This window comes from Triticum aestivum, chromosome 7B (assembly GCF_018294505.1).
Source record: "Triticum aestivum cultivar Chinese Spring chromosome 7B, IWGSC CS RefSeq v2.1, whole genome shotgun sequence".
Taxonomy (NCBI): Eukaryota; Viridiplantae; Streptophyta; class Magnoliopsida; order Poales; family Poaceae; genus Triticum; species Triticum aestivum.
The window spans coordinates 603574117-603586208 of NC_057813.1; positions in this window are offsets into that span (position 1 = coordinate 603574117).

The window sequence follows — 12092 nt, forward strand, 5'->3', positions numbered from 1 at the left end:
GTGCTCTGTAAGTTGGCACTACTTTCGAGCATCTATTCGATCGTTTCCCGATTATTCGGCGCTTCAATTGTTTGGTTGTTTTTGCTATGTCCTTGCCCCATGTGAACACACCAAACTGACTGCTCAGTCCATTGCGTGTGTCTTCTTAGGATACAACGATGAGCATAAGGGATATTGCTATTGCGATCATGTTCTTCTTAGGATACGACGATGAGCATAAGGGATATCTCTATTGGGATCATGTAGGTCGTCTGATGGCTATTTCTCAGGATATAACTTCTAATGAGTCTCGACCCTACCAGCCTCGTCCATCTTCCTCGACGTTTTCAATGGAGTCTTTCCATAATTTTCCGACATTCCTATCACCCCTGTTGGGCCCAAATCCATTCGGCGTACTGCTCCTGCTTCTCCGATTATTGCAAATCCAATGCCATCATCTCCTATGATTTCCTCACCTCGCTTATCACAGGATTATACAGCATCATCACCGGTGGCTTCCTTGTTCTCTCCATAACCTTAGTTTATCCTGATGATTCCAACACGTATTCTTCCATCTTTTCCTCACTTTTATACACATCATCCGCATGTTGTGGATGTGTCTACTGATGTGCCATCTTATCGTAAGGTTGTTCATCCCGAATGGCTGCATGTGATGGCATTGAAGATTGATGCTCTTGCCCGCATCGTCATGTGGAATCTCATTTCCCTCCTCGTGCTCGTCTCATCACTTGTAAGTGGGTCTACAAGGTTAAGACTGGTGATTTTCTTGAGTGTCACAAAGCTTGTCTAGTGGTGAGAACATGGTCAGGACTACGATGAGACATTTGCTCCTATATGGCCCACATGACCACTCTTCGCACACTTCTCAATGTGGCTTCTATTCATTGATGGTTTGTCTCTCTTGATGTCAAGAATGCCTACACGTTGCCACCACCTAGGTTCTCGTCCTGATGGCGTGGTTTGTCGTCTTCATCACTCTCTATATGGCCCTAAGCAAAACCCCTCGTGCCTGGTTTGAGTGCTTCCCCTCAATTGACATTGCGGCTGGTTTTTGGCTAGTGCTCATGATCCTGCACTTTCGGTCCACCATTCAACTTGTGGTCGAACACTTCTAAATGTCGATCATCACTGGCGACGACTCAAGTACATTGCCTTTGTGAAGGCTCGTCATAGTTAATTTCTTATGTATGATCTTGGTCCTCTTCGCTACTTCCCTGAGCTTGAGGTTTCTTCTACCTCTAATGGCTTCTTTATTTCCTGCACTTTCGGTCCACCATTCAACTTGTGGTCGAACACTTCTACATGTCAATCATTATTTCCCTGAGCTTGAGGTTTCTGCTACCTCTAGTGGCTTCTTTATTTCCTGCACTTTCGGTCCACCATTCAATTTGTGGTCGAACACTTCTACATGTCGATCATTACTGGCGATGACTCTAAGTACATTGCCATTGTGAAGGCTCGTCATAGTGCATTTCTTATTTCTTCGTCATAGTTCTTCGTCCTCTTCGCTACTTCCTTGAGATCTTCTTGCTCATGCTGCTCGTGCTGCTCTTACTTGAGACTCCTATGAAGTCAACATCCACCTTTGTGTCCACCTCCGCTCCATGTCAGTCTGGATGGGCATCCTTTGCCTTGCTGCGGGTTGCTATGGGCTCTGTCTCAATCCCACATCCCGTGTTCCCTTGTTGTGCGACACCATAACTGCATGCTCGAGCAGCACCAATGGTGAGCAGGAGCTCGGACAGTCGACGCGTACCTGGATTATGCACGGGACGAGCCGATGACAGGCGCTACCTAAAGCCGGGGCCAAGGGCACACAGTAGGAGAACCTGGGGTGCTTAATCAAGTGCGTGTCCCACAACCCACAAACAAGAGAAGAACAACAATCCGGATCGGCACGGTACGGAGAGTGCACATGCACGTGGGATGCTGGATCAAGTCCCTCTGCTGCCACCGTCGCTAGTCTCTGCCTCTGTTGCCTTGTCTACCAATTATTAGTTTTAGTAGTGGCATCACCGCCTTGGGTCACTTGTGATCTCTCATCCTTAGTTTGAAGTGATCTTCTTCGATTCGTATCCAATGTCTCTAAACCATCAAGGTTGTCGGCTTGGTAAACAGGTCCAATTACCTTATACTCATAGCAAGACAGTGTCTCAGCCACCTTTCGACCTTGTTCACTCTGATGTCGGTGGTCCATCTCCCTTTTTCCCCAAACGAGGTCATCACTTGGATATATACTTTATTTTTTCTCTTAGTGAGGTCTTATCCATAAGGGTTTTGCTGTCATTGTTCATACTCAATTCTATATGCCTATTAGTGTGTTCTGTGATGACTCTGGTGGAGAGTATATCCCCCAAGCTGTTGCGTGGAATCCTTGCTGAGCAGGGTACTCTTACATTCGGTTCTCTTTATCCATGTGCACATGCTCAGAATGGCGTGACCGAGCATAAGCATCGTCACCTTCTTGAGATGGCTCGTCCGTTGATGGTCACTGCCTCTCTTCCCTCACACTTTTGGGCCGAGTCTGTCTCCACTTCCATCTGTCTCATCAACCTTCAGCAAGTGCTCTGTAGGTTGGCACTACTTTTGAGCATCTATTCGATCATTTCCCGATTATTCGACGCTTCAATTGTTTGGTTGTGTTTGCATTGTCCTTGCCCCACGTGAACGCACCAAACTGACTGCTCTGTCCATTGCGTGTGTCTTCTTAGGATACAACGATGAGCATAAGGGACATAGCTATTGGGATCATGTTCTTCTTAGGATACCACTACGCAGAATAAGAAACAGACTGCAGTGCCCCCGTTCTAGTGCACCTCCTACAACATCATCGCTCCACTGTCCTACTCTACCCTCCATATATGCTATGCGGCATTGCCATTGTTGCCAGGATTGTGGCAAACTCGCTAGAGCTGATGCCTCTCACACAATGTTGCGAGAGCCTTTAGCTTCTCAAGTGGCATGAACAACCTAAGTGGACCATGCCGCCAAGGCTGCATTCCCTCTCTCGGATCATGAAGTGTTTGGGAGTGAGGGTAGGAGAAATACGGAAAATGAGATGACTAGCGAATTAGGGGAATGAGGCCTAAATAGAAGTGCTGAGATGAGAGGCCCGCTGCCAAAATGGTTGGTCTATTCTTCTCCAAAGTGGGCCACACCTTTGATGCAAAACAAGACTGAGTGGGATATAGTCATATATCAAACCAAATGATAATCTTGTCTTTTTGGCAAACTCTAACCCCTGCTTGCAAATAATAATTTGACCCAAACACTAAAAATAGCTTTGACCCAGACACCTGGATATAATTTATTTCTTCTCGTAGTGAGGTCTTATCTATAAGCTTTCCCGTCATGGTTCATACTCAGTTCTCTACGCCTATTCGTGTGTTCTATGATGACTATACTGGAGAGTATATCTCCCAAGTTGTTGTGTATCCTTGATGAGCAGGATACTCTTGCATTTGGTTCTCTTATCCAGGTGCACATGCTCAGAAAGGCATGGCTTAGCGTAAGCATCGTCACCTTCTTGAGACGGCTCGTCCATTGATGGTCACTACCCCTCCTCCCTTGCACTTTTGGGCCGAGGCTATCTCCACTTCCATCTATCTCATCAACCTTCAGCAATCCACTGCTTTGAAGGGTGGCGCTACTTTCGAGCATCTATTCGAGCGTTTACTGATTATTCGGTGCTTCAATTATTTGGTTGTGTTTTGCTATGTCCTTCTTGCCCCACGTGAATGCACCAAACTGACTGCTCAATCCCTTGCATGTGTCTTCTTACGATACAACGATGAGCATAAGGGATATCGCTATTGGGATCATGTTGGTCTTTGGATACCTATTTCTCAGGGATGACTTTTGATGAGTCTCGTCCCTACTACCCGCGTCCATCTTCCTCGACCATTTCAGTGGAGTATATCTCTTTCCACAATTTTCCCGACACTCCTACCAGACCTATTGAGCCCTTATGCATTTGATGTACTGCTCATGCTTCCCTGATTATTATAGAACCAACGCCATCATATCTTGTGATTTCCTCACCTCGCTTATCACATGATTCTACACGTGTGGCTTCCTTGCCTCCATCACCTGAGTTTATTCCAATCATTCCTGCTCCTATTATTTTATCTTTTCCTAACTTATGTCTTATATACACGTCACCTGCGTGTTGTGGATGCGTCTACTAATGTGCCATCTTCCTCGTCTCAGCCTACTTATGGCTTGCTTCCTCGTCCTCTTTGGCTTGTTGACCACCGTGGTCTTCCAAGTGTTGGCGTTGTTGTTCTTGAGCCGACTTATAGTGATGGCATATTGCGATGGCAGAGGGGACTGCTGCTCTTGAGCGCATCGGCACATGGGGTATTGTTTTTGCTCCTCCTCGTGTTCGTCCCATCACTTGGTGGGTCTACAAGGTTAAGACTCACTCTGATGGTTCTCTTGAGCCTTACAAAGCTCGTCTTGTGGCGCGTGGCTTTCAGAAAGAGCATGGTCCGGATTACGATGAGACTTTTTCTCTTGTAAACCGTCTGACCATTGTCGCACACTTATCGTGGCCTCTGTTCGCCACTGGTCTATGTCTCGGCTTGATGTTAAGAATGCCTCCACTGGTCTGTGCCTTGGCTTGTTATTAAGAAAGGCTTTCTTAATGGTGAGCTGCATGAGAAGGTTTACATGCAGCAACCACCTGGATATTCTGCTCCTGACGACATGCTTTGTCATCTTCATCCCTCTCCCTATAGCTTTAAGCAAGCCCTCGCGCCTGGTTTGAGCATTTTACCTCTATGGTGGCTGCCGCTGGTTTTCAACAAGTGCTCATGATCCTACATTGTTTGTCCACCTTTCTGCTCTTGGTAGGACTCTTCTTCTATATGTTGATGACTTGATCATCACCAGACGAAGATCGTGAGTATATTACCTTTGTGAAGGCACGTCTTAGTTAGCAATTTCTTATGTCTTATCTTGGCCCTCCTCGCTATATTCTTGGGATTGAGGTCCCTTCTTGCTCAAAAATAATCCATGATCTTCTTAATCGTGCTACTCTTACTGATGAGCGCACTCTTGAGACTCGCATGGAGCTTAATGCTCACCTCCCTGCTACTGATGTTGACCCGTTGTCTGATCCAACGCTTTATACATTTTGTTGGAAGTCTTGTCTATATGCCTGTCACTCGCCCAGAAGAAGAAACAGACTGCAGTGCCCCCGTTCGAGTGCACCTCCTCCCGCGGCGCCGTCGCTCCACTTTCCTACTCTACCTCCACTACATGCTCAGCGCATTGTCGTTGTGGCTAGGATGGTGGCAAACTCGCTAGCGCCGATGCCTTTCGCACGATGTTGCTAGAGCCTTCATCCTCTCAAGTGGCATGAATGACCGAAGGGGACAATGCCACCATGGTTGTTGGCATTCCCTCTGTCGAATCGTGAAGTGTTTGGGAGTGAGACTAAGAGAAATACGGGAAAGGAGACGATGACTAGCGTATTCGGGGAATGGGTAATTACATGAAGTGCTTATAATGCATGAGATGGACATGGACCATGTCACTCTATTAACTAACAAACCAAGCAAGAAAATAAGGAATGGATATGTAATAGGAGTAAATGGCCCGAGGTTAAGCCTTTAAAGCTTCCAGGAGACTGTAAACAGTATTTGTGTTAATGTTGCATACCTCCTCAACATGAAGAGGTTTGGATCATGCATCTATTTTCTCAATTGGCTGGTACACCTGAAAAATAAGGCAATGACTGATAATGCATACAAAGGTCAACCGAATTATTGTGAAGTATGTGCATCATCTTAATGAAAACTGGATTCATAAAGAGAGACGGAACTTTGAAGAAGTTTAATGAAATCACGAACCATGATAAGATAATTTGTACTTTCCTTGCAGATAGCCAAAACCACATATTTTACAGATGGATATCCATGGTTACAATTTATATTTAATTCATTTTTATTACACGGACTCCAAAAGAAGTGGGGTTTGTAGCACCATCATGGGGTAGTAGTACCACCCAGGCAAGGACTAGCGCACTGCCTTCCTAATTCCTGCCAACATACTGCCATCAGCAGTCCCATTGCATTCGTTTATAAGGGTGTACCATATTTCAGCCATTGCAACCTACTAAACTAAAGACATGCATTATGGTACAAGTTGACTTTCGTGATAATACAATCTACTGTTTCCGAACCAAGATTTCAATAGTAAAAATCTACTCTAGAGGAACTACAACTTCCATGGCACAACAGAGATAACAAGTACCTTCCATATCTTGTTATTGTTGACCTAAAATAGCTAAGTCCAGCATTACTTTGATATAGCTGAACCTAAGAAAAGGAAAAATTGAAAAATTCAAGATCAAGTTGGCAGAACATAAAAAATCCATTCAGAAAGATAAAAAAACCTAACAGTATTTACAGTGAATTCACCTTTGATTTTAAAGTTGTCAATCAAATCAGAAAACATACTTCTTTTTGGCAATCATATAACGTGAAACAACACCTGATAAACAAAGGTTATTGCAGGACATGTTTAGACACATAAAAGCGGCTGCAAGCACAAAATTTGGTGCAAACAACCTCATTGTTTGTAGCTTGGTGAAAAGCAACTCAACGTTATTAGACCTTGCAGTTCTGGCAAAGGAATGTCAGTGTCTCATAATATAAAATGTCAGACATCTTCAAGTAAAAAGGAAGCTCAAGATGATCAATACTCCCATGCAATGTAGTAGTAAATAAATAGGAAAACATTAAAAAAAGGTGCCTGACCTGGTTGCTGTAAATGCGGCATGTGCTTTGTAAGGCGAAGTTTTGAAGGATCATCCATACCAAGATGTTGTGCAACTTTGTCAACAACATATATGTGGAATGTTTTGATCTACAAGTATGAAAGTAAAATCAGTTATCAGTACTTTTTTATGTGAGAAGTCAATGTGTTAAATGAAGGTTCAGAGATTTCTAACACATACAGTTCTAGAGATATCAAGCAATCTGAAATGCACAACCTATAGATAGCAGCAGTCATTTTTTTTCTCAGTAAAAAAACCATTAGACAACAACTGTAATGAGCTTTTGAAAATAAGTAAAATAAAACTGCCTCATGTATATATGACAATCACTATTGAAGGAACATCAAACACCAGGCTAGCACACAACTACAAGTGGCACACAAATTAAGAGATCACCCAGAATTAAGAATCACCTATCAGCACACAACTACAAGTGGCACACAAATTAAGAGATCACACAGAATTAAGAATCACCTATTTCCCCTGAATAAACTAGATTAAAACTTAATGTTCCTCTCGTCTGCTCTACTACCAATACGAATCATAGTAAATAGCATGATTAATAACATTAATAAAGGGAGAAGTTTGAAAGACTAGCTTGGTAAAACAAAATGCCATCCATTTTGTGACAAGAAACTTATTCTACAGTATCACCCTGCACAGAAAAGCACTGTCTGTTTTGCAATGTGGGGAGCATGTCAGTCTCAATTGGAGCTGGATTTCCAACATACAACTTCCTTGCCCCACCTGAAGCTTCTACACTACACTTGAAGAAGCGCCACCGGTTGACCAAGAAGTAGGATTTAAGTTGGATCGGGCGGTCCAGATTGCATACCTAATTGAATCAGATGCGTTCAGGCGGTGCCGGCGGCTTTGGGGCTTGTCGCTGAGCTGGCTCCAGTGATCCTTGCTCCTCCGGAAGGCGTCCAAGAGATCTTCTTTGAGTCGGCGATTCTGTTTCTATCCTGGGAGACGTCGGTGGTGTTCTCTGGCGTCGGCTGGGCTCGGTCGGAGCTTTAGTGGCGCCGGGGAGTACTCGAGCTCGAATTCGGGAGGCTCGTCTTGACTTGGCGGTTCCATTGCTCTCCTTGGAGACGGCGGTGGTGGTCTCTGGCGTCGACTGGAGCTGTGGCGGCAGCGGCGGCGGCGGCACCACAAGAAATTGGAGCTCGGATTCGAGTGGTTTCGAGGGCTGCAGACTCGGGTTAAGGTGCGGTGTAGCGCCTCCATTCATGCAGGGATCGAGAGGCGGCGCGGGGCTACACGGCGAGGCGGTGCTCGGGCCGGACTCCTCCATGGACACCGGCTCAAGGTCGGGGATGACACGCCGGTCCGGGCGTTAGCGCGCTTGGGGACGGGCTCGGTCTTGCTGGCCTGGGCCCGCTGGGTTGCTGCTGCGCGGCGTGCGCGCGCAGCGCCGGTCATAGCTCAAACCTAGTGAGCAGCCCAGTACATTCAGCCAACTGACGGCCCACGACTCCACCCTTATCACCTCATCTTCTTTCGGGAGCAACTAATTAACGAGTGCTTCTTCGGAAGCCTCACAATGATCAGTGCCACTTGGGCGCGCTCTCAGCCATTCGCCACATGTCGTGCTCTGGGCGCTCCCTCCGAATTTTATTTTTATTTTTCTGCACGCGTTTTCGGCTTTTTAAACGGTTTTTTTTACGTTTTGGTTTTCCACCGGTCTTCCCTAACTTTTCGACAAAAAAATAATTTTCGAAAAAAATATTTTTTTTGCGCAAAAAAACGCATTTTTTTGGCGATAGTCACAGTTTTGTTTTCGCGAGTAGCACGGTTGTGTTTTCACGAGAGGCACGGCCGTGCCTCTTGGAAATGGAAAAAAGAACATGTTTTCTGTTTTTTTTCCTTTCGCGAGAGGCACGGTTTTGTTTCCGCGAGAGGCACGGTTGTGCATTCGCGAGAGTCACAGCCGTGCCTCCTCGGAAATGAAAAAACACGTTTTCTGTTTTTCTTTCTTTCACGAGAGGCACGGGTTTTCTTCCACGAGAAGCACGGTTATGCTTTCGCGAGAGGCACGGGCGTGCCTCTTTTTGAAAGGGAAAAAAACATGTTTTTTGTTTTTTTCCTTTTGCGAGAGGCACGGTTTTGCTTCCGCGAGAGGCACGGTTGTGATTTTGTCAGAGGCACGGGTGTGCCTCTTTCAGAAAGGGAAAAAACCGTGTTCCGATTCGCTTTTTTCGTCGATTTTTTTCGTCTGGTTTTTTCGTGAAAAAAAGTTCGTCAAAACCTATCAACATTGGATCTAGTTTTGAAGATCTCGATGCGAGGAATCCAATGGCGAAAGCGGTTCGAGATTTGGACGCATGGTTTAAGAGATAAAACGTTTTCAATAAACGGAACTACAAAAAAAGGGAAAACTCTCAGGTTGCAACAAGTGGCGCACATGCAGCCCGCCATTTGTCGCAACCTGGGGAAGTTGGAGTGATCTCCGCAAGGAGTACACCTTAATTAGTGATTTCGTCTTCTTTCCCCTGCACAGAGTGTCTACTGCCGTTGCTGGATTGCTGCTGCTGCGTTTCTCCAAGCGACAGAAATGGCGTTCACGCTGGTGGGAGCCTTCAAGGGCCTGTCCCTTGCGTCCTCCTCCTCCTTCCTCCACGGCGACCACGCCGCGCTCCCCGGCGGCGCCACCGGCGGCGTGGGCGTGGCGACACTGCTGGCGCGCGGGCTGACCATCCAGATCGCGCACAAGAAGGGGGTCGGGAGCACCAAGAACGGCAGGGACTCCAAGGGCCAGCGCCTCGGGGTCAAGATTTACGGCGACCAGCTCGCCAAGCCCGGCGCCATCATCATCCGCCAGCACGGTGTCACGCCCCGATCTGGATCGAGGGCGACCAGAGTAGGCCAGAGAGAGGAAGGGGTGAGGATGGCATGAGGAAGGGGATGATCGAGGGCGACCATAGTAGGCCAGAGAGAGGAAGGGGGTGAGGATGGCGTGAGGAAGGGGATGAGAACGGGAGAGAGAAGGTGAGAGAATACAGAATACTTTTCAACAGCATGTCTATTACATCACTTGTCTGGGGTTAAGTACCCACCCGGCCCAGCCCTTGGCCATCCACTTGCTTACAGCTGGCTAACACACGCACGCTACACTTGGCTATGCCAACTGGCGGTCACTCGGTGGTGCTCAGCACTACCGTGGTGACATTCTCCCCCCCCCCCTTGAGAAGGAACTCCCTCCTCGACGGTGTTGTCTTCCCAAATGCTTGCTCGTGGATAGCGCCTGCGAAGCACGTCGTAGTCCTCCCAGGTGGTGGACGGCGGAATGATATCCCAGGCCACTTGTAACTGGATCCCTGGTGCGTTGCCGTGCTTCATCATCCTTGTGTCCACTATTTCCATTGGCATTGTCTCCACTGTCGACAGGTCTGTAGTAATAGGTAGTTTAGAGAACACTGGACTACAGTTAGGTGTGAAGGATTTCAGTTGCAAAACATGAAACACCGGATGGATTCTGTTGTCCGGTGGAAGATCCAGCTTGTATGCAGAGGGGCCGATCTTGGCGATGACAGCGAAGGGACCAAAGAACTTGAATGCCAGCTTCTGACAGGGGAGACTGGCCACGGATTTCTGCACATATGGCTGCAGTTTCAGCAGAGCCTGCTCCCCCACCTGAAACACTCTCGTTGTCCGGTTCAGATCAGAAAATTTCTTGTGCTTGACTTGCGCCCATGCCAGGTGCGCGCGAAGGTTGTCTTTGTGTAGTGACCAATCCTACTGTTCTCCGTCTGGCAAGGATGGTTGGGATGCTGGCCAGGTGGCCATGCTCCCCTCGTTGGCGTCGACACCATACAGAGCTTTGGAGGGAGAGCACCCCAGTAAGGAGTGAAATGAGGAGTTGTACCAGAATTCAGCAGAAGGCAGCCAACGTCGCCATTGCCGGGGGGTGTCATGAACGACACAGCGCAAGTACATCTCCATGCACTGGTTGACGCGCTCGCTTTGGCCATCTGTCTGGGGGTGGTAGGCTGTGGAGTTGAGAAGCTTTGTGCCTGCGCCGGCTAGCAGCTCGCGTCAGAGCACGCTGGTGAACACCTTGTCGCGATCGGAGACAATGGAGGCTAGAATGCCATGGAGCTTGATGACGTTGTCCCAAAACATGCGTGCCACCTGAGTTGCCATGAACGAGTGCTTCAACGGCATGAAGTGTGCAAACTTTGTGAAGCGATCGACCACCAGCATGATTGCACCTTACCCCTCTGAATTGGGTAAGCCTTCCACGAAATCCATAGTCAGGTCTTGCCACGGTGCCGTGGGGATTGGTAGAGGTGCTAGTTTTCCTGCTGGCTTGCGCAATTCATGCTTGACTTGCTGGCAGATTTGGCATTGCCGCACAAAGTCATCGACATCCTGCTTCATGCCCTTCCACTCAAATGCTTTCTTAACGTGGTGGTAGGTGGCCGTGGCACCGGAGTGGCCGCCCACGGCACTATCGTGCATTGCACTGATCAACTTTGTACAAAGAGCCATGTTGGCGCCAATCCACAGCCGTCCCCGACGACGGATGAGCCCACAGTAAAGCTCATACTCCTCGTCATCTGGACTGTGAAGAGCAAGTTGTTGCAGCCATTCTTGGGCGTCTGTATCGGTGGCGTAGGAGTTGGCCACCTCCTGGATCCATGCTGGCTGGCAGAGAGACAATGCGTTGGCGCTGAAGTTGCTACCCACGCAGGAGAGAGCGACCGCTGTGCCATTGTCGATGTCGCGCTTGTACTGGAACTTGAACTGCAGGCCGACAAGCTTCAACATCGCGCGGCGCTGGATGGCAGTCACTAGATGTTGATCTCCCAATGTGCACAGGCTCTTGTGGTCGGTGACGATGGTGAATGGGCCGCGTTGCAGATAGGAGCACCACTTGTCCACGGCCATCATTATTGCCAGAAATTCTTTCTCATAAGTTGATAGTTTCTGGTTCTTCACTCCCAGTGCCTTGCTATAGTAGGCGATGGGGTGGCCTTCTTGTACCAGCACCGCGGCAATTTCCGTGTCGCAAGCGTCTGTCCTGATTGAGAAGGGCTTGTTGAAATCTAGGAGGGCGAGCACCGGCGTGGTCACCATCGCCGTCTTGAGCGTGTCGAACGCGAGCTGCGCGGACTCGGGCCACTCGAAGCCTTTCTTGGTGAGCTGATGTGTAAGTGGCTTGGGATGATCTCGTAGTGGGGCACGAACTTGCAATAGTAGCTGGTGAGCCCCAGGAATGCACGGAGCTCAGTGGAATGTGTCGGTGTAGGCCACTGCGCCATGGCTTCTGTCTTCTCTGAGTCCGTCGCGATGCCTTGCTTGG